General features: G+C 39.6%; 1 protein-coding gene across 8 annotated transcripts in view; it reads right to left on the bottom strand.

Moving 5' to 3' along the window:
• TBC1D5 (TBC1 domain family member 5) overlaps nt 1-26,568 on the bottom strand; it is a 343,189-nt gene that overhangs the window by 151,823 nt on the left and 164,798 nt on the right. The window lies entirely within an intron of this gene.

Raw genomic sequence — 26,568 nt, 5'->3', positions numbered from 1 at the left:
TTTCTACATGAACAGTTTTAAAAATTTAACAGGTGCTAGCTTTAAAAAAAAACCTGAAATAAAACCCCTCACTGTATAAACTGTTAAAAGCAAGCTTGAATACCTTGCAGTACCTACGGCTGGCTAGATAAACAACCTAAATATGCCTCCCAGGCACAAAGACACCAGGGGCTTAACACCTGTGCTTCATTAATATACAAGTAAATCTACTCTGCTGGGAAACAATTGGAAATTAATTGTCTCAAACCATTTATAGAGAATTTGAATACAAGAATGAAACTGTATTTCCTTTATTTTTCACAGAACACTATCACTCACTTGAGAAGCTAAAATGAAATAGTCCAAAGATTTTCTTTATTCATTAAGGTGTTGAGGATGAGATAAGTAAAACAAAACAAAAACACATTATCAGGTATGTATGTAAGTAAAACTGAAAGAATACTCGGTGTTTAAAAGATGCAAGATGAGTTATAAAATTACATCATAGCAGAATATTACCTAGGCCCAGCAAGGAAGCAGCATCTAGCTAATCTTGGGTTATGAAAAAAAGGAGCTAGGTAGAACTGATTAATATTTTGTTGGGAGATCAAACAAAATATATCTCTGCAAGCTAGATGGGAAAGTAAAAAAAAATGCAGAAGACGGTAGGAAAGAACTTTTATATTTTTGCCATGAAAATCACAGGGACATGCTCATGTTATCACCAATCAAGGTATTGTATTTGTGCAGTACAAATATATTTAAAAATGTGTTGGTTCTATATTGCGCTTATCTATTTTGACTAATGAAGTTAAGCAGACCTATTTTGAACTTAAAACGCAAAACTCAATTTCCAATTACAAAGAATGTTCATTCCATTCATCTTTCTACTTCTCACCATGCAAGAACTGAGAAAATATTCTCTAGAAAGAACTAACATCCGACTGAGAATTTTAGTTTCTGGGGCATTAATTTTTATCCTCCATTGCAAGAAAATTTCATACAAATGCTTTAAATTTCTTGGAATTTTTAGTTTATTTTGATTACAATTTTATCTACATGATTGGGGAAAATCATTTGGAATTAACCCAAATATTGTGATACCTCAGTTTAGTACCCCAAAATAGTTCTATGTTAAAATTGTGACCTTAAGTTTTATATTACTGCAAGATATAAATGGATCTTTAGTTGTAATCATTAATAACCATACTTTAATACTAAAACTATTAAGTTAGGCTCTTTAAATTCATGTTGAAGAAATTAATGTTTAATTTTCCGGAAATAGTAAAGCCTTGCATCTTATTTAGCATATTTCTTTCTAGAGCTAATTTAGAGTGTGATATTCATTTTACATTGATTTATGCTGAAATGTCTAGTTAAATATTTGCTACTCTGTTACACAATTGTTCTAATAAGTTTTCTTCTTAGTTAAGTATCCTTTGAGTTTAGCTTGTTATGGTCTATTAAGCAGTGCTTTTTTTGTAAAAGAAAAAGGTGCCGGAACTCACACGTCATACAATCCACCTTGCCTACCCTACAAGGTTCCATCCAAAAAAGGTGCTGGAACTCCGTTCTGAGCGTTCTATGAGAAAAAAAGCCCTGCTATTAAGTATCCTATATGCACATAGATACATAGAATGAAGGCTATTGCTAAGCACATTGGTTTGTGCTTAAATTGTAAGCCGCCCTGAGTCTTCAGAGAAGAGCGGGATATAAATGGGATTAAAATAAAAATAAAATAAATAAATGTCAATGTTCAAGGTGTTGGGAATATAGCCACACAGAACTGTATTGAGATTAAAACAAACATACTCTTTGAAAATTCACAATTTTGAGTGGTGTTTTGAGTGGCAGGAACTGTTGTAGATGGAAGTATTTTTTTATTTTTTATTTTTATTTTAATTCCATTTATATCCCGCCCTTCTCCGAAGACTCAGGGCGGCTTACAAGCTTAGCAGTAGCCTTCATTCTATGTATATGCCTGCTTATTAGGGCTTTCACACACACCCCAAGCGGCATTATTACAAAGTCAGCTTAATTGCCCCCAACAATCTGGGTCCTCATTTTACCTACCTCGGAAGGATGGAAGGCTGAGTCAACCTTGAGCCTGGTGGGATGCAAACCTTCACTAATTGCAGGCAGCTGGTGTTACTTAAGGAGGCATTAGCCCACTGCTCCACCAAGTAAAATATATATGGACCTATGAAGCACTGAATCAAAGCAGCAGTTGCTAAGCACATGACGACCTACTATGCATGCAGTATGCTCTGTTACTGTTCAGAGAGAAAACTCTTATTTTCTAAATTGTTTCTTATGGGAAAAGAATTAATGTGAGTGCTTTGTTATGTTTTGTGTTGTTTTCCTTAGCAACTACATAAAGTACAAAAGAAAACAAGTAAACAAAAATAAAGCAATAAATGCAAAGAAGGCATTAAAGGTTATTTTTTTGCCATGCATACACGACAATGCTACCAAGATTATAAACAAAAAGGAGGATGAACAGTATCATTTGCTTTGAAGAAGGCAGTGGTGTGGATCTTCACAACAAGTCTTTTTGAATGAAAGGATGTGGAAATGGAAGAACTAGTTTACATGATTTTTTTTTCAATCAGCCTTCAGGTCTGGGCCCTGGGACAACATTGACCATACTTGCACATAGTGGGGAGACTGAGATAATGTTTCCTGTTTCATTTCTCAGTATATATTGATCATATACTGACCTTCTATAGCTGATGTGTATGTGTGTGCTTGATTCTTTTTCCTTCATCCATGGTAATTCTAGATGGTGTTGGATGACAGAGATCCAACCCCAATCCAAAGTAGTAGGGTCCATATGGCTTGCCACCTTTTCCACTTTTATTCAGTATCTGCATGAGGCTCTGGGTAATATCATTCATCAGTATGCAGACAGGTATTTATAGGCACTTCCTGCTTCACCCACGTAATATCACTGCTTTTTAAGCTGCAAAGGGTACCAGTGAGCTTCTGTATGTTGTCACCATTAAAGCTCTTCTTCCCTAAAGACCTGGTTACCTATGGGCCTTTTTTCTCATGTTTCTGTCTGACCACTTAGATATGCTGACACATTATAAAACTATAAAACACTGTAACAAAGATATAATATATTCCTGGTTATTAATACCAGCTAATAAATGGACCACTGTACTCTGTACCAACTTTAATTTCTGAGCGGTCTTGAAAAAATCCATGTAGATGTATTGAGTTGATGTTGTAAAATCTATGCATTATTTTCTATCTTGTCAATATTTTTCAGAATTGGTTCTATCTTACAGATGTATATGGAGAATAGCATTATTTAGAAAACCTGGTAATTAACAGTAGTAGTCTTGAGATTTTTTTTGCTATTGGAATGTTAATGTTACTTATGCAGTAAAGATTAGATTAGCTAACTTTTATTGTCATTTTTTTTACTGTGGGCATAATGGCATACATTAAAAATGAAATTTAGTTGCTTGCTCTCAAGGTGTACATATACATAACACACATTTAAACATATTATATACAGCATATGTATAACAAAAGGACTAAATTTTTTTAAACATTCTTAGTTGGCAGAATGCTAATCCATGTTGTTCCCCAACTTGCCAAATGAATATTTTTTGTTTTTGTTTTAATATTTAAACCCAACATTAGAAATAATGGAAGTGCATTTTTGAGTACCGTATTTTTTGGACCATAAGACACACCGGACCATAAGACGCACCCAGTTTTTAGAGCAGGAAAACAAGAAAAAAAATTATTTCTCCTTCTCTCTCTCTCTCCCTCTCCCATTGTCCCTTCCTTCCTTCCTTCCAGTCGCCATTAAATGGATTGGACTTCAGGCAATGCTGAGCGTTACTCGAAATACTTTACATGGGTTATTGTTTGAATTATCCTTCACTAATCCCGCAAGATGGGGTACCAGCAACTCTTTATTTTGCATCCCAGAGAAATTACGAGAGAGGATTGCAGCGGGGGTCTTGTAGAGACAAAAACTATGGCTGGGCCGCTAACACGTTTATAAGCAAGCATGGCTTGTGGTTTGTCACCATTGCAGATGTAACCTGAGAATTTTCACTTTGTCTGGAATTAAAGAAACAAAACAAAACCATGGATCCCTTTTTAAAGTTCACTTGGTTGACGGCTTCCTTCCATACTCTTCCCAGCAGAGAAAAGAACATGAAACTTAGCTAACTAGATTAGGAACAGTTTGGGAACTTTTTACCAGTCAGGCCCAACTTATTAAGGCTCATTTGTTTTGCTTGTCACTTAAAACAAACTTGTGGTTCCTTGTGATGTGCAGACTTCCTTCTCTCTGAATTGCAGTTCCAGATTGTTTACAAGATGTTAAACGGGATCTCTTCTCAGAAATGCAGCTGGCCCTCTGTTTGCTTTCACTCGTTTTCCCACTGAAAATCTGAGCCACTCACCTTGCTGGTCTTTGTGCAATAGGAAATGGTCCGTGTGTGAAACGGAGTGAGGGAGATTGCCAGAAATGCGAATCGGCCGATCTCGCGCTCCTGCAAACTCCCTCCCTCGGTTTCAGCTTCCCTTGCTACAAGAGAAAGCAGGCTGAAACGAGGCAGATTGCAGCAGCGCGAGATCAGCCGATTTGCATTCCTGGCAATCTCCCTCACTCCGTTTCAGCCTGCTTTCTCTTGTAGCAAGGGAAGCTGAAACCGAGCGAGGGAGAGTGCAGGAGCGTGAGATCGGCGTTTCTCAGCACATGCCGATTCGTGCTCCTCTTGCAGAGGTTGGGGCTGGCCATACGGATCACCTTCGGACCATAAGACACACCCTCGTTTCCCCCCCCACACACACTTTTGGGGGAAAAAAGTGTGTCTTATGGTCCGAAAAATACGGTATATTTATACAGATCTGAGAAAGTGAAGAAAACAAAACCAAATTCTTTTGTCTGGGTAAAATAATCTCAAATGCTCATTCATCTGTTTTTCAGGCACTTATTTAGGTGCATCAAATAAAAGGACATATCTTTGAAAATTGTTCTCTACTTTCAAGCATTATAACTGTTCTTGTTAATTCCTATGCAGATTAAGAACAGAAAGAAAAGAAACACTGGATAAATGCTCATGATTGCCTCTACTATAGTATAAATAGTGAACTGTTTTCATCCATCTATTTAATTCTGTTCTCCAGATCAACTCCAACCATGACTTATTCCCAGGAGAGCTCAACATAAAGTATTTGAAAGGGAGACATGTTTAATGGTAGTGCTCCCAGGCTTCCCAAGCAGCTCTAATAAAATTCCAGTCTATGAGTCTATATGCAACAGTCACTGCACACAAGCTACAAACCCTCCTTTTGTGTACGAAACAGCCTATTAAGCCCAATTACCTCACAGGACCATTATTACTCCACTCTGATGCCTCTTTTTGCTTTCTGTAATACTGCTTCTCAAAGCAATACAGACTTTTTTCTACCAGGGCCCAAGAAGTGAAAAAAAATCAGCCAATTCTTCTCCAATATCACTTCAATACTGGTTTTATTAACTTCATCCTTTAGACAAATAACTTTGCAAAACATACCCTATGAAACTCACAGAAAATGTAGTAGAAATATATAAAGCATCTTCAAGCCCAGCACCAGAAAGAGAGAAAGCTTCAGCATTAGAATTGCAGGTGCCAAAATCAACCAGATAAACACTGTTATCTATAATTACTTCATTTTTAGCTTAAATCACAGGTAATGAGGGAACTCAAGTCTCAAAAAAGCAATTAAGAACTGTACATAGTCTGCTTTCTGTACAAAGAAAAATATTTTAGAAACGGATCTTTGTGTTGTACTTTTAAATTCTTTGTAATCTTCTTTAACATAATAGACAAAGTAATGACTAGACTCCCATTATTTGTGATCGAATACTGATACTGGTAAAAATCACGATCAAACTCTAAAATATCTGAGGGGAATCTAAATCTTAAATTATCCCTGCAAATTGTATTATGATCACTATCTACCTACTTACTTACATTTAGATACAGTATTAGGTAAGAAAATAGTTATTCTGCAACAAACTTCAATCCACTTTAAAAAAAAGCAAATCTCATTTTTTTAAAAACCCAACACTTCCATTTTTTCAATACAAATGATTACGATGAAGTGTCAAAGACTTTCTGATATTCCATTAATTTAAATTTTATATTTTTCTGTGGAGAAATTTAAGACAAAAATAAAGTTCCACCACACAATTATAAGAATGGAACTCTGGGGAGACAGAATAGCTCAGGCTTTTAAAATCCTGGCACTTAACATTTATTTAGAGATGTATGATGAAATTGTGTAATGCAGGGGTCCCCAACCCCTGTTCTGTGGATCGGTACCAGGCCATGGCATACCAGCACCCGGGCTGCACAAAGAAGCCCCATCTGTGGGATGCAGGCAGCACACAAAATCATGCACTCTCCGGTCCGCGGAAAAACCTTTCTCCATGGAACCAGTCTCTGGTGCCCAAAAGGTTGGGGATCTCTGGTATAATGTATTTATTTATATTTATATGTAGTTCACGTAAAAGTATAATAAGAACCAGCTCAACAGTACAACAATTAAAATATCTACTGGCTCTGAAGCCAGTCTTTCAGGTAAAAAGTATTGGGATACATATTAACTGTGTACTTGGGGTGAGGATATTCCAAAGTGAAGGTGCTGCAATAGAGAAATATTATCCCAGACAAAGGGGACATAAAAACTCCCTTTACCAAATGAGAGTACAGGATTAGACACAACTTTTTAAAGGAGCCAAACCCATTAAGGTTTTTTTCAGGTTATAAACTTATTAGATGATCTACTGGGAGGCAAAGAAGGACTCATAAAAGCAGTATTACACAATTATAATAGTTCTCATACTCTAACAAATAAGCCACATATTTTGCAATAACTGTATTTTCCAAGTAGACTTCAAGGGCTTTGAAGTGGCAGTAGCTTGCTTCAGAAATAATGAGTTACTATGATGAAGGCCTTTTGCTCCAAGCAAAGCCTCAACTGTCACACCAATTAAAGCTGGCCATGTTAGTTCTTTCAGATACACTATTTTTTACAAAACCTTTTAAATGAAATTTTATCACAGCCCATAGCTGAATTATAACAAAAATCAATATAGGAGAGTTATTTAACAAGCCTCTATAATTCCAACATTTCTTGAACATTATACAAAATAATAAAAAATCTTAAAACACACAAATACATGCACACACAGAAAAAGTATAAACATGATGGTTAATCCTTGAAAATAAAAATTTACCACTTGCAGCAAGAATGTAGTGTTGAAAAAAACAGCTTTTGCAGACTCTTAACTTGGCCAGCAACGTTCCCAAGATTCTGCAGCAGCTGTTCTTGTTTTTTAGGTCACTAAAAACCTTATGGATTAGTTTAATTCTCAAATGATCAAATGCCAGGATGATTACAATTTAAACAAGAACAATTCAACACCCCAGAAACATGGTATGATTTAATTGTCAGTTTCAGTTACACTGGCACTCTAGATTAGAATTTTGGATTAAGAAATGGTGAAACAAAATATCCATGTTTTTTATTCTCACAGTATTTCAGATTTTTAATAAATATTTTAATTATATTCACTTTAGTAATGAGCAATTGGTATTTTCAGATGGGTGAATTTGCTGAAATTTAAAACATCTTTGACTAAGATATCAATAAAAAACATTAAAGATATTAAAGAAATATAATTTTATTTCAAATTCTATTTAATATCTTTTCTTTAAAATTTTAATTGTTCTTTAAAAATATAGCTATGTGAGATTGAATTTTGTAATCTAAAATTTTTTATTTATTACTTCTGTAGTTTAGAATTTGTGCCAATATATTCTTAAGAGTTCTCAGTTCGAACACATGTGGTTCCTCCTCTGCAAAGTGACTTACAGAAAGAAACCAACCTTATGCTATCACAGTTTTGATTAATATTATGAATCTGTCTTGTTTCACATTTGCTCCTTACATTACAGCAGAGAGAAAAAATTGGCCTCTGTATTAAGACATGAACAGTTATATTAGCTAGGTCCTGTTTTTCCTCTCTGTGGTCTTTGTTTCTTCCACATTAGGGAAGGAAACAAAAATGTGAGCATACTGTCCACACAGAAGTACTATGTATTTTTACACTGCTGTTTCTCATGCATGAATATCTGAACCCATTTTTTATGTTAGAATTAAGAACAGGGACTTTTCCCAAAGTTTATTCCAGTGTTTGATTTCCCCCCCCCCACCTTTGCTAACATTACAGTTTAATTTTACTCCAATATACTTAACAGGTATTTCATAAAAGAGAATCACTGATGCACCTTTAGAGATTTAAAAGTATAAATGAAACTGGCCTATTAAATGAAAGAAATTGCACTAATATAATAAATACAAATAAGTGGGACTATGTAAAAAAACTCCTTGTAATACTTTTGGGATAAGATCTGTATTCATAACTTCTCAATGGACAACCATTTTATATCAAATAAATATTACAGCAATGTGTTTCCTTGTCTTTTGCACAATAGCGTAAGTCTATTTACACACTTGCCTTAGAGAATTACAACTCACTTTTCATATATATTCTTACAATCTTATCTACCGTATTTTCCGGCATATAAGATGACCCGGCGTATAAGACGACCCCCTACTTTTTCTGTTAAATTATAGGGTTTGGGCTAATAACTCAATATTTCACTTCCTGGCACACAATCTGCATATTAACAACTCGCTTAGCATTAGTACCCTTTTTTTATAAGTGCCACGATGTTGCTAAAATAAAAGAGGTAAACTTCGTGACCCTCCCAGCCCGTGCATAAAACAGAAATGAAAAGTCTTAAGCCTTTCCGTTCCCAAATACCAAGGTTTCCCCCGAGTTTTGCGCGGTTAAACAAACGGCATTTGCGTATTGTTTCTCCACGGAGCACAAAATTCGCCCGAATTAAGGAAAGTGGGGAGCTAAAGAATCTGGGGCTACAGGGAATACCTCTGGTACGACAGGCAACCCTGGGAAACACGAGGACTGTAGCGGCACCCTCAGTTCGTACAATCCGATCCAGAAAGCGCCCGGAGGCTCCTTCGTTACTTCTAACAGAACATCTCCAGGCCCACGTCCTGCCCGCCTCGCCTTTTAAACCCCACCCCCTTTTCCCCTGTAACGTTTCCCTGCTCTGCCTGCTCTGTGATTTGCCCAGCTTTGCTCCTTCCCCGCCAAAGGGGGACCTCGCCCTTTCCTCTGAGCTCTCTCGCTTGGTGCGCTGCTGCTCTGTTCCGCACTCCGTGACTGGGCAAGCGATTCTTCTGGTCGGCGCGGGTCAGGCGGTGCCTCGGCGGGAGCAAAGGTGCTCCCTTCCTACTGTTGAGCGGCGTGCCTCTGGGGACTGCCTGCCCCTCCTCTCGTCAGGGACCTGACAGCCAGTATTGGAAGTGCCAGCATGGCCAGTCCTAGAGAGAGCAATGGCGGCAGCTGCAGCAGCCGCCCCATGATCTGATGAGTTTGGCCTCCATCACCCGTCCGCTGTTGGCCGCTTAACCACGGGTCACCATCGCCTACCTCCATTCACCCAGCGATCCCGCCGTCCAGCAGAAAAGATCGGAGAGGTGAATAGTATTTTCCGATGTATAAGACAACTCAGCGTATAAGACGACCCCCAACTTTTGAGAAGATTTTCATAGGTTAAAAAGTCGTCTTATACGCCAGAAAATACGGTATTTCAAAGAAAAACAAAATGCCTAAAATGTGCCTGTACTGAGTGCAATTTACTGAACAGAATTTTAAAAGAAACATGTTACAGAGAAAGAAAGAGAGAGCTTTACACACATAAAGCCAACTGGCAAAAGCAGCAAACCAAGATTCATAGTAAGACTCTTTGATAGCTCATCCTGGAAACCATGTAACTAGCTTGTCTGCTATTCTTCCTTACTGACTTTTTCTTGATTAATTAGAAAGTATCATTTTCTGAAAGATCTATCTACCTACATTCGTGTCACTTATCCTTATTAGCAGAAATGGACAACATAGTTGTATTCTAGATCAAAAAGCTGAGCTAAAGTATCCTAAACTGGTACATAGCTTGTCTGGATTATAGCAGAAAGTGACTTATCCTGCATTTAGTTTCAAACTGAGCTTGAGAGGGAACTGTCAAGGAGTCATAAATGTATCTGGGATAATATAAAGCTCTCACATTATTTTAGATATATCAATATGTACTTCCAAGTTACCTGGGAATAACTTGGCCTTGCTTGAAGGCAGGGTTAAATACTGTATTCATATTAAAGGTTTGTGGATAGATTCATTGCAATGCCAATGGTTTGTTTATATATGAATAGAGTATTTCAGCAATACTGGACAGATGAGTCCATGTTACATGAAGCAAACCTGTAACTTAACCTAAAGCGTTCCATATGGTTTTCTCTGTGAACTACTGATTTATTCAGAAAATTCCTGTATTATATGTCACAAAATAAGAAAAAAGATAGATATGGCAAATATTTATATATTTATATTTATTAAATTTTTATACCACCCTTCTCCCGAAGGACTCAGGGTGGTGTACAGGGCAATAAATATCAAAATATACATACAAAAGTTAAAAAAGATTAAATAATTATGCCCAATATAAAACAATAATTAAAACAATGTTAAAACCAAATCCAAACCCCAAACCCATCAAATCAATATTTACTAGAATAAATCATTCAATCTAACATTTATAAATTCAAGTAAGAAGTGAAATTAATGTAACTCTTTTAAGTATTACATATAAAATATAATTTACAATCTTTAAAGGTACTTTCTCTTAAAATTACTGTCCATTGAATAAAATGAAGGCCTAATTCATCTACTTTAAAAACAGAAACATTATTGATAAATATTAGTATACATTGAAGAAAATACTTGTGAAATGCTAAAAGTTAAAAAACCTCACCTTCACTTTTATTTCATAGGTCACTGTTATATTATCTAATAAGATAATTAAAAACATGCAAGCAGCTGGTACTGCGGCTAAACAGATTAATGTAATAGTCTGTAGTCATATGTGCTGGCAAGAGGTTCACCTCTTTGGCGAGGAGAAGGTCAGCTGCCCTTGGGAAGGAGAGAAAGGCAGCATTTATGCCTTCTAATGGTACTATACTACAAAAGATAGAAATCCATTGTTTGTTGACTAGAAGAAAATACTTTAATTAAAGGGATATGTGATTTTTGAAAATTATTAGCTGGGTTTTTTGTAAAAAGAATTTTCCCCCAAAATATCAATAATTCAAGTTCATTAAAAACAATTCAAATATGTTCAAGAATAAATTGACATTGATTTCATTGTCTAATATTAAGTTCCTTCAAGAAGATGTTGTTCTAGATTTCCTTATCTATACCAGGTTTTCCATCTTATTTTGTTTGCCTCCAAAAGAGGCACCAGGTCTTATTTTGGGGGGGTGTCTTTTCCACTCACCTCGCGATGGCAGCACCAACAGCCCTGCCTAGCCAGCTCACTTCTGCGCCTGAAGAAGCAGCTTCATTTTGCAACTGAGAATGGAGCTCCGGCCTGCATTTTGCAGTTAGAGACCTTCTGGAAAAGCCTCTGCAGCTGAGAACTGAGCTACAGATTGAATCCATAACTTGGTTCTTGGCTGCTGAGACCTTCTGGAAAGGCCTCTGATGGCGAAATGCAGGCTGGAGCTCCATTCTCAGTTGCAGGACAGTCGAGGCAAGTGTCGATCCATGGGAGGCCTGGCTACAATGGTAAGCTCTACCTCCCTCACCCAGCTTGATTTTAAGGTGTGTGCCCCACCCCAAAACTAGGGCTAACTTTGGGGTAGGGCTTATATTAGGCCCCCATCCCAAAATTAAGCTAAGGCTTATTTTTGGCATAGGTCTTACTTTCAGGGAAACACGGTAGAAGCTGGGTAAAGGAATGTGTGAAAATCCACAATAGGCAATTTTGAAAAATTCATCTGTCCATAAAAATAATAGATCTATCTATCTATCTATCTATCTATCTATCTATCTATCTATCTATCTATCTATCTATCTATCATCTATCTATCTATATATCTATCTATCTATCTATCTATCCATCTATCTATCATCTATCGATCTATCTATTTTGTGTAGCCACCCATCACAAACTGTGTCTCTGCTCCTTACCTGATATATTTAGATATTTTAAATTATTAGCTGTTATATTCTATTATATTGTTATATATTTTAAATTATAACTACAGTTTTAAATGTATATGTTGAACCTGAAGAAAAGATTTTTCTCATTTTAAAAATGCTATAATTTAATACTAGTAATTTAAGACTTATAATGTAATACTAGTATGTATAAGAATATATTACTCAATTAACTTTTGAATGATATAGCAGTATGGATCAAGTGTCTAAATGAGGACAAACTTGTATTAAGAATATCAACAAGATTAAGTTAGCCAATAATTTATATTGACACAATATGATGCAAATTGTAATGAACTATGGTTTGCACTGTTACAGATTTTGTGTATGTGTATAGACTACACCAGGGGTGTCAAACTCAATTTCATTGAGGGCCGCATCAGCATTGCGGTTGCCCTCAAGGGACCGGGTGGGTATGGCAAGGGTGGGCAGGGCCTACTGGGTGGGCATGGCTAGAATGCGTATGGCCTACTGAGTGGGCATGGCCAGCTCTACATCGTTAGCATCAAGGGTGCCTATGGGGGCCTGGGCAGGAGTGGGACAGATCTGAGGGTCTCTGGCAGAAGAAGGGTCTCTGGGCCAGGGCCAAGGCAGTGGGGGCCGTTCCCTCACTGTTTCCAGGATGGCTTTGTGGGCCACATGAAACCACTTTGCGGGCCGGATCTGGCCCCCAGGCCTTGTGTTTGACATGTCTGGACTACACTGAAGCCCAGAAATAATCACTAAACGACCCTACCCAATTCTAGTTTCTCACTGCAAGAGGAGGCAGGATAAACATGATTAGTTATGATAGATAATTACAGTGAATAGAATGGATTACAGAGTGAAGCTAAGATTGAAGTGCATTCAATCTGTTCAATCAGAAAACTGCAACCTTATTAATAAACAGGTCAGTTATAATTTAAGATAATTCCCACATTACAGACATTTCACTGGTTATTAGTCCAGATTATTGGTAATCTATAAAAACATAAGAACTGTGAAGAACAAATTTCCTGAAGATCTCCTCTATAGATTTGGCTCCAATCTTTTCACAGAAGCCCTTCTTTTAATCCCACCACCATCTGCAATGTAATGGGAGGCAACATGAAAGAAGGATTTGGAATTCCCCATGTAATCTGCCTGTTACTTTATACTTTGCTACGGCAAAAAATTTTCAATATTTTTTAAAACAGATTTTTGGCCTGCCAATTTTTTTTATGTTCTTATTAACTGAGCCATATTTATTTAGAAGGGACACGGTGGCTCAGTGGGTTAGGACGCTGAGCTTGTCGTTCAGAAGGTCAGCAGTTTGGCAGGTTGAATCCCGAGTGCCACGTAGCAGAGTGAGCGCCTGTTACTCGTCCCAGCTTCTGCCAACCTAGCAGTTCGAAAGCACGTAAAAATGCAAGTAGAAAAATAGGGACCACTACAGTGGGAAGGTAACAGCGCTCCGTGCGCCTTTGGCGTCTAGTCATGCCGGCCACATGACCACGGAGATGTTCTCGGACAAGCGCTAGCTCTTTGGCTTTGAAACGGAGATGAGCACCGGCCCCTAGAGTCGAAAACGACTAGCACGCATGTGCGGGGGAACCTTTACCTTTACTTTTTATTTATTTAGAAATAATTATTTAATATTAATATTGCATGCAATGCTTTTACATTTTTTGCCATTAAATAATAATTCTGTTAGGGTACAGGACAAATTACAGTGTACTTTCTAAAATAACAAACTGCAAAAAAATGCAGGTAAGGCAAATGCAAAGAAAGTGTCTGCATTACAACCATCAAGAGCACATACTTTTAGACAAAAGCAGAAAAAACCTACTAAAAGCTCCAATTTTATTTGAAATAAATAAAAATATAGATCAATACGAAGAGTTTCAAAAGACAAGTGCAAACTTAAATCTTCTAGCCATATCTGTGCAACCTCTTTTCATAATGAATCACTAGACTCATCTTTTATATTTCACATTTCATATTGTTAAACTAGACATTCAGGCTACAATCCTAGATGCATAGCTGTGGAATACACTAATAAAGGTATTTACCTCACAGTGCACAGCACAGAACAAGAAATATGAATATATGATGAATATGTGGCTTACAGTAAATTCCTACAATTATAAACATACATACTGTACTTCAGATTTTTCTACATCAGATTCAAAATGGTATATAATATTAAAAACAGTAACATGTTTCTGTTTAGGATGACATATAAATAAATGCATTCAATTGTAAAGATCGGTCTTCTAGTTTCATTCATTATGGTAACAATTTCAATTATTTTCAACGCTTGCTCAGAAAACACTGGAGATTTGACCAATTTCTATTTCTCCATTATTAATTTTTTACACAATTATACTTCATTTTAATGTTAACATTCCCACATTCCTGCTCATCAAGCTCTCTTCTGTTCTTTGCAATGTAATTTGTAACTTGGAGCCAGCAATTTACAGCTCGCCTCATTATATGTTTGGAGTTACTTGTTACTGAGCATAAAATATTCATTTCACACCTTAAATGCTGTAATGCTACTTAATAGCAGTGCCAGGTTTGCCAACTATTAAAAGCCAAGGCATTTTTTTCTTCTTCTTTAATATACTGTATGACCTAGCTTTATTATTTTCACTTTCTAATTGTAATGATAAATTAATACTATACACTGAAAAAAGGGTGGCATTATTTTATGGTTTAGTATGATTTTAGCATTGTTATTCCTTGCTACATTAATTCTGAAGCACAAGTGTTATTCTGTAATCTTGTAATAAAGATACAGTCATAGAATGTTTTAAAACTGTAACAGTTGACTACATGACAACATGGGTAGAAAAAGGCTAACTTCAATCTTTTTCATATATCAATGAACAAATATGATTCATTTTTTTCAATAGAGCACACCATTATGTACAAAAGAATTATTGTACAATGTATTGAAATAAAGACAAAATTTGTATTTTCTGATTCTCCAAACAATTAACTCCAAACAAAAGTAAATAAAATTGTTCATATTCCCTCCAAATCTGAAACAGATATAAGATGGTATCTGAGAAGTCGATAGTAAGGCCATAATCAATACCTCTTGTAGAAAGTGGAAACTCTAGTGCTCTTGAAAAAGGTGTTATTCTTAGAAGTGCTTTATTGCGTGTCTGGAAAAAGTATTATTATAAGTTAAATTATAAAATACCGATTTGGGGAATTCCTGGACACGCGATAAAGGGCGTATCTATGGGAGTGAGTATGGACATGGTTTCTTATAAGGAACTACTTAGATTGCAAGGGACTGATTGGCAACTTAAATCATTAGAGGAGTTAAGACAAGAAAACATAAGTTACTCTTGGTTTCAATATACCCAATTGAAAGTTAGGTGGAAGTCAGATCAAAAGGTTGGCATCACAATTACAGATCAAAATTTAGTAAAACAAATTAGAGATTTAAATTGTGCACATATAAAGAGGATATATAATGCTTTAATTGAATTGGATTCGGAAACGGAACTGGTTAAAGACTGTATGATAAAGTGGTCACAAAATATTCAGGAACCAATTTCGTTGGACACCTGGGAGATAATTTGGGTAAGAAATGTTAAATTTACTCAGGCTCAAAATTTAAGAGAAAATTTTTATAAAATGTTTTATAGATGGCATCTGGATCCCAAGAAGTTGTCCAACATGTATCCTAATTTACAGTCTAAATGTTGGAGATGTGGTAGTTTAGAAGCTACCTATTTTCACATGTGGTGGACTTGTAGAAATATAAAAGCTTTTTGGATCAAAATTTGGTGGAACATTCAAAAGATTTTTAAGAGAAAGATAAAGTTTTCTCCGCAATTTTTTTTATTGGGTATTGTTGTAGATTGTGATGTTAAAGAAACTAACTTGATGTTGAACATGATAACGGCAGCACGGTTACTGGTGGGACAATATTGGAAGAAGGATAGTTTGCCCACTATAGAAGAATGGGTGTTTAAAGTTTCGAATCTTGCAGAAATGTCTAAGATTTCTGCTTATTTGAAAGATCATTCACAGGAAAGATATATTTCAGTTTGGAGGAGATGGATAAATTATATTCAGAACAAATATGGGACTAAAAAGTTCCATTTAGCTTATGAGTAGATTTTAGTGGGATATTGTTATTGGTACTTTGTTTGTAGTTAAGTTAAAGGGGAGTTAAAGCACATTATGAATTTGGTTAATTGTATATTATGCATAATTTTTATTTAGAATATGATTATTATAACTATAATCCTGTACTTAGCTCTGGGAAGTGGGTGGGTTTGGGGTGGGAGGGATTTGGGGATATATTGTAAAATTTTGTTTTTGTAAAACTCTTTAATAAAAAAGAAAGAAAGAAAAAGGTGTTGATACTGTATGGCTCCTCTAGAATAGGCATGTCAAACTGCTGGCCCATGAGCCAGGTGCTGAACCCGCGCCCACCACATTGTCAGCAATGGGGAAAAAGTCACGATACGTGGTGTGACGTCGCGAGTTTGACATGCCTGCTCTAGAAGGGTTTATCTTGGATGACCTTTTACTACACATACCATCTATATTAATTTCCTTTTGTGGAGAAAGTGAAAAAGAAATGGGGCAATCAATGCAGTTCATAAAATAGTGTCCCATGATTGTAGTGAAGTGAGCCCATAATTATTCAAGCAGTTGCATTCTAGATCAGCTAAGTTTCCAAGTAGTTTCCAAGGGTAGTCCTGTGTAGAACACATTGTAGTTTACAAAAGAGCTAATTAAAGCATAAGTTTTTATAAAAAGGGTCTTCTGGTCCAGAAAAGGTACAATTGGAGCACAAGATAAATTTAGGCAAAGCCCTTCTAGTCAGGCATCAGAGTTTTAGCCATCAAAGTTTCTCACATGATAATATTCCTGCCCCATTTTTGGAATAATGGCTGATTCCAAAACCAAAACACAAGTAGGGAATTCTGAGAGGGGAATATCCCTTTCCCCCTTACACCCATCCAATATGGTATCAATTAGCAGAAATCCTTTTTTAATAAGTACTTTTAAAAACTTAATTAACATTTATAAAATATAAGAACACTTGTATTTTGGAATTTCATTATGACAAATTGGATATTAGTGACTTCTGTTGAGGCGTGATTGAAAGCATCATGTCATATTGTATTACTGTGTGATTTGGAGGTATTACTGTTTGGGACAGGAAGCATGTGCAGAAAGTGATGAAGGTGAAGAAAAAGTTATTGGAAGTTCACTTCTATCCTTGACATACACCTAAGTTATGTTTGACTAGGGTCTGCAGTATTGTCTGGGATGCTACACATCCTCTCCATGACCGATTTTCTTTGTTGCCTTCACAGAGAAGGAAGGCTATGCAGTATCCGAAGCAAGACAACTAGATTTTGTAATAGCTTTATACCATATAATATCAACCTTGTTAACTCTCAAGATTCTTAACTCTTTTTTCTGCCATGTATTCTAAATTGTCTATGATTAATATATACAGTGCATTCAGAAAGTATTCAGACCCCCTTCACTTTTATCAATTTTGTTATACTATGGCATGATTCTATTGTTGTTGAAATTCAATTTTTTTTCTCTTTAATCTACAGTCAGTATCCCACAATGACAAAGTAAAAATAGAAGTTTAGAAATGTCTGTATATTAATTAAAAAAAACTGAAATATCACATCGGTATAAGTATTCAGACCCTTTGCAACAATAAGTGAAATTTAGCTCTGGTGCCTCCTATTTTTCTTGATTGTTGCCGACATGTTTATACACCTTGATTAGAGTCCACCTGTGATAAATTAAATTGATTGGATGTGATTTGGAAAGGAACACATCTCTCTATAGCAGTGATGTCGAACCTTTTAGAGACCGAGTGCCCAAACTGCAACCCATACCCCTTATTTATCGTTCGGTGCCGGATGGGCATGGCCCACTGGGTGGGAGTGCCACGTGTAGGCATGTCCTACTGGGTGGATGTGGCTGGCATGGGTGTGGCCTACCGCGTGGACATGGCCAGCTTGATATCACTCATGTCAGGGGCACTGGGCAGGACATGATCTCTGAGGGTCTCCGGCGGAGGAGGTGTGGGACCGGGGCAAGTGCCAGGGCATGGCCCACTGGAGGAGCCTCACTAAGCCTCAGGCCATGCAGGGAGGCCCTGGATGGTGGTACAGACTGCCTGGAGCCCTGGGCAAGGGAGGTCAAGTGCCCAGCCTGGCCCTTGAGCTCCCACAGCATCAGGACCCCACAGCCCTGCCTACCCAAGCTGCACTTTCCTGAGGGGGTGCCCAGCTGTGTTTACCTCCTCCTCAAGGATACTGCTTCTGTGCTCGCTCTCCTTGGCCAGGTTGCTCATGGTGCGTGCAGGAGGGCAAAGTGCATGGTTCAGAGGGAGGCCCACTCCCACTCCATGCAAGGAGACCTGGCACTGTAACGAAAGCATCCTCAGCAATAGGATGGGAGACCACCAGGGGATGGCAAAAGGGCAACAGGGCTGCTGGTGGCCAAGTGCTAAGGCGAGATTTCCCTCAGAACCCTCTTATTCCAATCTCTTTCCTTCCTTCCTTCCTTCCTTCCTCCCTCCCCTCCTTCCCTGCCTCCCTATTTTTCATTCCCATCTCCTTTCTTCTTTCCTTCCCTTTCTTTCTTCCTGTTTCCCTCCCCTCCTTCTGTGCCCAAGAAGGGACAAGGGGAGGGGGAGAGGTTGGCAGTGCTTCTCTCAAAGAGTAAGAGAGTTCGAAGAGACCTTTGAGGTGTTTTGTCCAAGTCCCTGCTCAAGCAGGGGACATATACCCATTCCAGACAATGGAATATCCAATCTCTACTTAAAAGCCTCCAGTGATGGAGCATCCACAACTTCTTGGATGCCTTTTCACTGGTTAGTTGTTTTCACAAATTCTTAGTTCTAGGATGGTTTTCTTCTTGATTAGTTTCCATCTATTATTGCCTTCTGATGCTTTGGAAAATAGGTTCTTCTTCTCTGTGGCAGCCATAAAATATTAGAACATTGCTATTATGTCACCACCCCTAGTCCTTTTCACTAAGCTAGAAAAATTCCCACAAACATTTGTCATATGTTTTAGCCTCCAGCCCCCCAATCATCTATGTTTACCATCCATTTAGATCAGATGGTCCCCCTGGTTTGGTTTATAGAACAGTGGCCATGAGCAGAGCCTTGTCAGAGAGAACACTCCAATTACAGAACTTTCTTCCAAGGAAAATATGAACAGTGCATCCCTCACCCGTTTAGAGGCAACTCCAAACACTGTTCAGCCAGGCATATGTAGAATAACACCACATTTTATGGTCAAACAGTAAATTACTACTAATATTTTTCTTTCTTAAAATACAACCCTTTAATATTGTTTTAAGTAGGGCGGGTGATGCTTTAGAATAGCTGAAAGTTTTTTTGTAAACCACCCTGGTTTTCTCAGAAATATTTAATTTTGAACTAGATGTTGATTTAATAAATTACGGTAGACAGAAGAAACAAATGTTTAAATACATCTAAATCCCACAGACCAACTGCCTCCTAGGCGCATACTGCAGAGAAAATAAGGCATTGCATTTCTGGCCAGCATAGCCACAGGATTATGGGAACTGTGGTCCATGACACCCAAAAGACATTAGTTTGGGTAAGGCTGGATTAAATTATAAAAGAACAGATGAGAAGAAGTAGAAGCAAGAAACACTTTCCACACCTTTGACAAAATAATTGGGGGGGGGGAGTTGACTCTTAACTTCCCATTCAATCCAAAGAGTTCTATGATTTTAGGGAGGAGAGGAGACAAGAATAGACCACAAAGCCAATCTGCAAGTTTGCTCTCTCACCTGCCTGCACACCGCCTCCCTGACGCAGCACATGGCTCCAAGCCATCTCCCCAGAAGTCCTTTGGAGATAATTCCATATATTTCTTTCGGGCCTCTCACTTTTCTGAGAATCACAACACGACTACCCCAACCCCCCAAATGGCCACACCTTCTTGCTGGCCTTTTGGAAACTGCCTGGCATCTAGTCTTGTCATCTTGCTTCTCTTTGCTGCCGGTGGCTGTGGCTTTCCCACGCAGGGGTGGGGAAAGAGAAGTGCTCACAGGCTATGATGCCAGGCAATGGGCCATGGAGGTGCTGGTGGTGGGGGCAGCACTGATCTAAACTTTGTGTTGGCCATCTAGAATGTGGTCAGTTTTACATCTTCAGGGCCACCCTGGAGGGGGATCGAAAGAAGGGGCCCAGCCCGCCTGCTGCCTGGCCTGTGGGATGAAAGGCAGGGAGATGGGAGAGCATGGAGGCAAAAGCCAAGTGTCGCCCTCTCCACCACGTGGTAGGGCTTGAGAGGGGAATGCAGGATTCACACCAGATAAAGAGAGGCAGCCTGGAACTGCCAGCGGATCCCCTTTTTGTACGTTTGCCTACTCTGAACGCTTTCCTTTCCACAGACTTTTGCTTCCCTGCTGGCTCAATCTCTCTCTCACACACACACAAAACTCCCTTCACTTTCTCCCCATTTTCCTCCAGCTGCACCTGAACAGAATGGGAGGATGTTAAAAAAAAGAGAAGGGGAGAAGAAAGAGGAAGGCTCCCCTTTTTTGTAAGACCTCCTCCCCTCCTGAAGCGCTCTCTCTCTCTCTCTCTCTCTCTCTCTCTTTCTCTCTCTCACACACACACACGTCCTGCTTTCTCCTCCTTCTCACCCTTTCTCTCCGCCACCACACGTTGCCAGCCGTCAGCAGTTCCAGGCTATAGTTCTGCATGACTCCTGATTCCCCTCTCTGGCCCTAGAACATGGCAGAAAGGGTGAATGGGAGCCAGCTGATGCTCGGCTTGTGCCACTGCGCACTCCCATCTCCATGCCTTTCATCCCACAGGCCAGGTGTTCACTGGGGCGCTAAGCTTACAGAATGCCAAGGCCCAAGCAAGGAAAGGCACGGTGCAGCAGAACCGGAGGAGAGGCCCGGCAAAGTGGGGAATCTCCAGGTGTGACGGGTGAGGCTGGAAGGGGTGGGGCGGGGTGAGACAAATGAGTTGCTGCAGGTACTGCTGGAAACCACGAGCCCCTGAGCGCTTGCTGTTTCCTGTGCGTGCACCGGGAGGGCACCCAGCCAGGTTAGGATGGGCCAGGGCTGGGGCAGCGGGGACCGACCTCTTTCCATTTCTGGGACAGCCCCAAATTTGGGCCCTACCCAGCCCGGCCTCAGGAAGTTTTTTTGGGGGAAAAAAGGTCAATCAATCAATTCCAACTTCGCAATCTTTCACAAGAAGTTGGAATTGATTGACCTTTCCCCCCCCAAAAAAACTTCCTGTGTTTTCTTGCACGTGATGGCAGCGGCAGATTGCAAAGCAGTAATGGCATGGGGCTGTAAGTCAAGTAAGGAAAGAAAAGCAATTTCTGGGGGAGCAAGGATTTCTTTCCTTACCTGCCCCACTTGTTCCGAGCCCGCTTTCCATTCAGATGCATTGCTCTTGCCAATGGCCCGACCATCCACTTCAGTGCCCTCCCTCCCTGATCCTCCGTGCTCCACCTGCTGCTTTGGTCGGCCTGCAGGCCCCCACCTCAACGCCCTGCCCACTGCTGCCTAGCACGGCTGCTCCAGGGCTGTAGGGGCTGGCCTGGCATGGGAAGGGCACATGCCCCACCCTTCCGCCACCATGCAGAGTAAAGTTGCCACCCCTGTCCCCACCCAGCTGCCATCGCCTCCCCCAAGTGTTTTTTTTACTAACCTGCCTTTCAGCTGCATTCCATTTCTCCGTTTGCTTCTCAGCCTTCGCCACCTGTTTGTGGGACTATCGGTAAAAAAAAAAGTTCTATCAGACTTACTAATTTCTTAAGATCTTGCGAGAAGTTAGAAAGTCTCATGGAACTTTTTTTTGTCCCAAAAACAGGTGGCAAAGGCTGAGAAGTGAATGGAGAAACGGAATGCAGCTGAAAGGAAGGTTACTAAAAAAAAAAAACCTTGGGAGAGGCAAGGGCATCTGGGTGGGGGCAGGGGTGGCAAACTTACCCTACGCAGGTTCGGCAGGTGTCTGGCAGGGAGAGGGAAGCAACTGGCCCCACCTCACCTCTTGCATGGAACGCCCTGCTCCCGCCACTCCCCCAAGCACTTTTTTTCCAGCTCCAATGCGTCACTTCCTGCACCACTGTGTGGGCTGAAAATAAAGTTCAATCAAGCAATTCCAACTTTGCAAGATCTTTTTTTTCCCCATGAGAAGTTGAAATTGATTGAACCTTTTTTCCCCCCTCAGGCTTAGGACTGGGGCGATGATGCGCATGCCCACAGAGAGAGCTCTACATGCCACCTGTGGCATGCATGCCATAGGTTCGCCACCACAGCTCTACAGGATGTGCCACAGCTGACAATGCATACTGTAGCAGAGCAAAAGCCATGAAGTCAAAGAAACTGCAGAACTCAGTGACAGGATTATTGCAAGGTACAGATCTGAGGAAGGCTACAACAAAATTTCTGCTGCACTGAGTTTCTAAGAGCACAGTGGCCTCCATAATTCTCAAGTGGAAGAAGTTTGGCACAAGCAGGATTCTTCCAAGAGCTGGTTGCTTGGTCAAACTGAACAATTGTGGGAGAAGGGCTTTAGTAAAAGAGGTGACCAAGAACACGATGGTCACTCTGAGCTCCAGAGATCCTGTATGGAGATGGGTCAGAGTTCCAGAAGGACAACTATCACTACAGCCCTCCACCGATCTGGGTTTTATGGCTTGAGTGGCTAGATGGAAGCTTCTCCTCAGTGTCAAACACATGAAAGTCCACTTAGAGTTTGCAAAAAAGCACCTGAAAGACTCTCAGACTATGAGGAACAAAAGCCTCTGGTCTGATGAAACCAAGACTGAACTGTTTGGCCACAATTCTAAACATTATGTCTGGAGGAAACCAGGCACTGCTCATCACCTTCCCAGTATCACTCCAACAGTGACACATGTTGGTGGAAGTATCATGCTGTGCGGGTGTTTTCAGCATCAGGGCCTGGGAGACTGGCCATAACTGAGGGAAAGCTGAATGGAGCAAAGTACAGGGATATCCTCAATGGAAACCTGTTCCACAGTGCTCAGGACCTCAGACTGGGTTGAAGGTTCACTTTCCAACATGACAATGATCTTAAGACAACACAGGAGTGGCTTAGGGAAAACTCTGTGAATGTCCTACAGTGGCTCAGCCAGAGCCCTGACTTGAACCCTATTGAACATCTCTGGAGGAATCTGAAAATGGTTTGTCTACCAACAGTTGCCTTTTAACCTGACTGAGCTTGAGAGGATTTGCAAGGAAGAATGGCAGAAAATCCCCCAGTCGAGGTGTGCAAAGCTTGTCACATCATACCGAAAGAGACTCGAGGCTGTAATTGCTGTCAAAGGTGCTTCAAGCAAGTACTGAGTAAAGGGTCTGAATACTTGTGTCTACAGTATGTGATATTTCAGTTTCTCCTTTTGTAATTCTCCAAAGTTTGTATTATTGTTTTTCTTGCAGCAAACAGAACTTCTGCCAGACATCAATAGTATTAAACTGTGTAGGAAATATGTTGAATAAATCTGCTTAAAATAATCATTTTGATAATATTAATATATTTAATATTAGTAAACAATACAAGATATCTGTTTAATAAGTCTCTGCCATCATGATTAATTTATTCTCAAACACTTTAAGTAGATTATTCAGTTTATGGCTTCTGCCACTGATATGATAGAAACTAGCTACTAAGTCCATTGTTTGGGATTTAGAATATAAGGCCAAAACAGTGAATTAGTATATTGTCAGAACATATGCATTAAGACATGGCAGTGGTCACTGACATCAATTGCAGAGGTGCTGCTATATAAACAAAGAACAATTGAATATCATATATATTCAACTCGAAACTTGGGCATCCTCCTGGATTTGCGGCTCAGTTTTGAAGACCATATAGGAGCCGTGACCAGGGGGGCCTTTGCCCAGGTTCGCCTGGTATGCCAGTTGCGGCCCTACCTGGACTGAGATGCCCTGCGCACAGTTACTCATGCGCTCGTGACCTCCCGATTGGACTACTGCAACGATCTCTACATGGGGCTGCCCTTGAAGACCACCCGGAGGCTTCAGCTGGTGCAGAATGCAGCCGCGTGGGTTGTGATGGGGGTTTCCCAATACTCCCACGTAACACCTCTGCTCCGCGAGCTGCATTGGCTTCCAGTTGCCCTCCGGGTGAGATTCAAGGTGCTGGTGATGACCTATAAAGCCCTAAATGTCTTGGGTCTGGGATATCTGAGGGAACACCTGCTGCTGGCATCAAGCTCCCTTCGTCCTGTGCGCTCCCACAGGGAGGGTCTTCTCAGGGTACCACCCGTAAAAGACTGCCGGCGGACAATACCCAGGGGGAGGGTCTTCTCTGTGGGTGCGCCGGCCCTTTGGAACCAGCTACCTGTAGAGCTTAGGACTGCCCCTGACCTTCGCTCATTCTGCCAGGACCTGAAGACCTGGCTCTTTGAGCTTTCTGGCCTGGACTGAGAGTATTAACTGGGGTTTCAATTGTATTTTAATTGGGGTTTTTATTTCAAGGTTAATGTAATCATTTTAATTGTTTTTAATTTTTGTATTTGCTGTATTGTTTTTTAAAAAACCTTGTGAACCGCCCTGAGTCCTACGGGAGAAGGCGGTATATAAGTCTAATAAAATAAATAAATAAATATAGCAACAACTTGAAGATGAGTCTTCTCTATCATGGCAGAGATTCATTACTAGACACTGACAGTCAACAAAACTCTATAAAAGATTATTAAAGAGTTGGTTTGTAAGCATTTATAAAATAAAGCATAGCATGACAGGAGGTAGAATGGGTTGATCAATAACAATTCACTTCAAACTAAACTATTCTTTTTGAAGGTTATTTGGTTAATTGACCATGGGGTAAAATAAGTATAATGCATCTTTATTTCAGCAAAATATTCGATGAAGTGTCCTGAGATATGCAAGGAGAAACATGAAAAAATGTGGGCTAAAATTAGATAGATATGAGATGGTTGTACCCAAAGTATAGAAGTGGCTCTGCATCAAATTGAAAGGAACAGTTGAGTGTCATACTTCAGGACTCCAACCTAGACCATGTAATATTTAACAGATTTCTAAATGACTTGGATAAAAGAATCAGAAAATATAATGATCAAATTTGCAGATGAAAATGATTGGGGGTTAACAAATACCTTACAATGCAGTGATCTTGAGAAGCTAGGCAGAACAATGAGCAGAATACAACCAAATAAATTCTAATATGGGCAAATACAATCTCCTACATTTGGATAGTAAAAAATCAAAGGCATAAATATAGGATAGAAGATCCACAGTGGGCAACAGTATATGCAAAAAAAGATCTTTATATCTCAGTGGATCACATGATATAACTGCACACGAGTGACAGTATGAGTCAGCTGCAAAACAAGAAAGTGCAGTCCTAGGCACAAGTATCAAGGAATGGAATGGAGTGGGATGGGGTAGGGTGGAACAGAATGCAACAGGACAGAATAGAACAGACTATTTTGGCCAACTGTGATTAGACACACAAGAAATTTGTCTCTGGTGCAGAAGGTCTCAATGTACATGCAAAGTAATAAAGTAATAATAACCATAATATGATACCTATAACAGGGGGTAGTAAAAAGATGAGAAGAATAAAAATAATATTACAGCCATTGTAAGAGAAGTAATTTTACTTTTCTGTACTATCTTGTATCCAGGTTTGGCATTCATTTTAGAAAGGCACTAGCAAAAAGAGGAAGATGACAATGTATGTAATGGCCACAGATGCTGAGTGTGCGTAATCTGGAGATGAGATAAGATGGCTCTGAAGAAACATGTTATATGCATTAAAGTATCTGTAAAACTACCATATAGACTATGGGGCAATAGTGTTCTTAATAATAACTTGACAATTACCAATGGATTTCGCTTACAACAAAGAAAGTAGTTTTTGTTTGGAGATCAAGAGAGAAGTTCTAATGGTAAGAATTGTTAAAAATTGGAAAAGACTGTTCCAAGAAACTCTGACTGTTCTTTTTTGTAAGTGTTTGAAGAGAAACTAGATGGCCATCTGACAGGATACTATACTAGTGGTTTCCTCCACTAGGTAGCATTTTGGGTGAGATAATCTTCTAATCCTTTGTTGTTGTTAGCTGCGAAGTCGTGTCCGACCCATCACGACCTATGGACAATGTTCCTCCAGGCCTTCCTATCCTCTACCATCTTCTGGAGTCCACATAATCCTTGCATTGTATAATAGGTAAAGGTAAAGATTCCCCCGCACATCTGTGCTAGTCGTTTCCAACTCTAGGGGCCAGTGCTCATCTCAGTTTCAAAGCCGAAGAGCCAGCGCTTGTCCGAGGACGTCTGCGTGGTCATGTGGCCGGCATGACTAGACGCCAAAGGCGCACGGAATGCTGTTACCTTCCCAACGTAGTGGTCTCTATTTTTCTACTTGCATTTTTACGTGCTTT

Source organism: Vipera ursinii (genome assembly GCF_947247035.1).
Source record: "Vipera ursinii genome assembly, chromosome: Z".
NCBI classification, from domain to species: Eukaryota; Metazoa; Chordata; class Lepidosauria; order Squamata; family Viperidae; genus Vipera; species Vipera ursinii.
Note: the sequence above shows the minus strand (reverse complement) of the source record. Positions and strands in the feature narration are given on the sequence as shown.